General features: G+C 48.4%; 1 protein-coding gene across 1 annotated transcript in view; it reads left to right on the forward strand.

Annotated features, from left to right (window-relative positions):
* LOC115240007 (zinc finger-containing ubiquitin peptidase 1-like) overlaps positions 1 to 1,169 on the forward strand; it is a 7,826-nt gene continuing 6,657 nt past the window's right edge. The window contains exon 1 of the mRNA XM_029814926.1: positions 1 to 604. The gene's annotated coding sequence lies outside the window, so the exon portion shown is untranslated. The remainder of the gene's footprint in view (positions 605 to 1,169) is intronic.

The following is a 1,169-nucleotide window of genomic DNA, read 5'->3' on the forward strand; positions in this document are numbered from 1 at the left end:
AAATCGTCCTCGACGGAGGAGCGACTGCGGTGGTTGTGTCATATGGAGCCGAACGACCGGGCGACGTGTTAGGCAATCGGCGGTCCCGCTACCGCGGGACGAGCGCGAGGGCCTACCACGAGGAGAGCGCGAATGATCGATCCGACAGTTCAGTGAGCAGGGTGAGTGCCGCTCGTAGGAAGGAAGGAAGGAAGGAAGGTATAGGAAGGAAGAAAGCCAAGCTAGGCTCTCGAACGATCGGCTTCCGAGTGCACGCGTACTCATCGGCACGAGGGATTCAGAAATGGGTCAACCCGACCCAGCGGCCGCCGTTTTCTCGCCACTCGGTGGCCTAGTTTCATCGGGGGCGAGCAAATAAAAAGAATCGCGACGTCCCCCTCCCACCGTCGCGGCAACATTACACGCGTCTCGTCGCCGTCGACAACGCAGCTGATCGCGGAACTGTCTGCTCTTCGTCGCGGGAAAGTATTATGGATTCCCTCGGACTTCTTGCTGGCCTTCGACTGGCGTGTGTCCATCGATTGACTCGCCGCCCCGACGTCGCGATACGGCATTAGACACGTCTGATAGCCGGAGTCGCTGCGGGGGTGAAATAGCCGAGGAGGTGAGAGAAGCCACGTTATATAGGCGCAATGATTCGAGTGATCAGCGATAGTGCTTTGAAAGGAATGCGTTTTCGAATCTATTTCGATCGTCAAGGTTGAATACACCGCAATAATATTGACTAAAGTTGATTATAGTGATCAGATTATCGTCATCAAATTTGTGATTATTTCAATTTTTTTTTTTTTTAATTTGTTCGATAGATATTAATTCCTTTCCGTTAGTACGAAAAATAAAAATTTGCGAGGGAAAATTTCTTCTCCCTGGAAACAGTTTAGGACAGATGTACTCGGTACATCGTTAGTATGTTGCCCATCGCAACCCTGTTTCACGGTCGCCGAAAGGGATGTCTGGTTCGATCGCGCTCCCAAGGGAAAAAGGAAACGTTGGAAAAATCGAGCGATGTTACTATAGTTAAATTGCCCAGATGTTCGTTTATATCATCGCGTTTTAAGATCATTTTAGAATATTTAAAAGAGTTTATTAAAACGTGTGCTTCCACGCGCGCGATGCTTCTGAAATAAAATTATATGGATAGTGTATGATAGTGTATGTTAATTAAATAT

Source organism: Formica exsecta, unplaced genomic scaffold (genome assembly GCF_003651465.1).
Source record: "Formica exsecta isolate Colony F162 unplaced genomic scaffold, ASM365146v1 scaffold4, whole genome shotgun sequence".
Classification (NCBI taxonomy): domain Eukaryota; kingdom Metazoa; phylum Arthropoda; class Insecta; order Hymenoptera; family Formicidae; genus Formica; species Formica exsecta.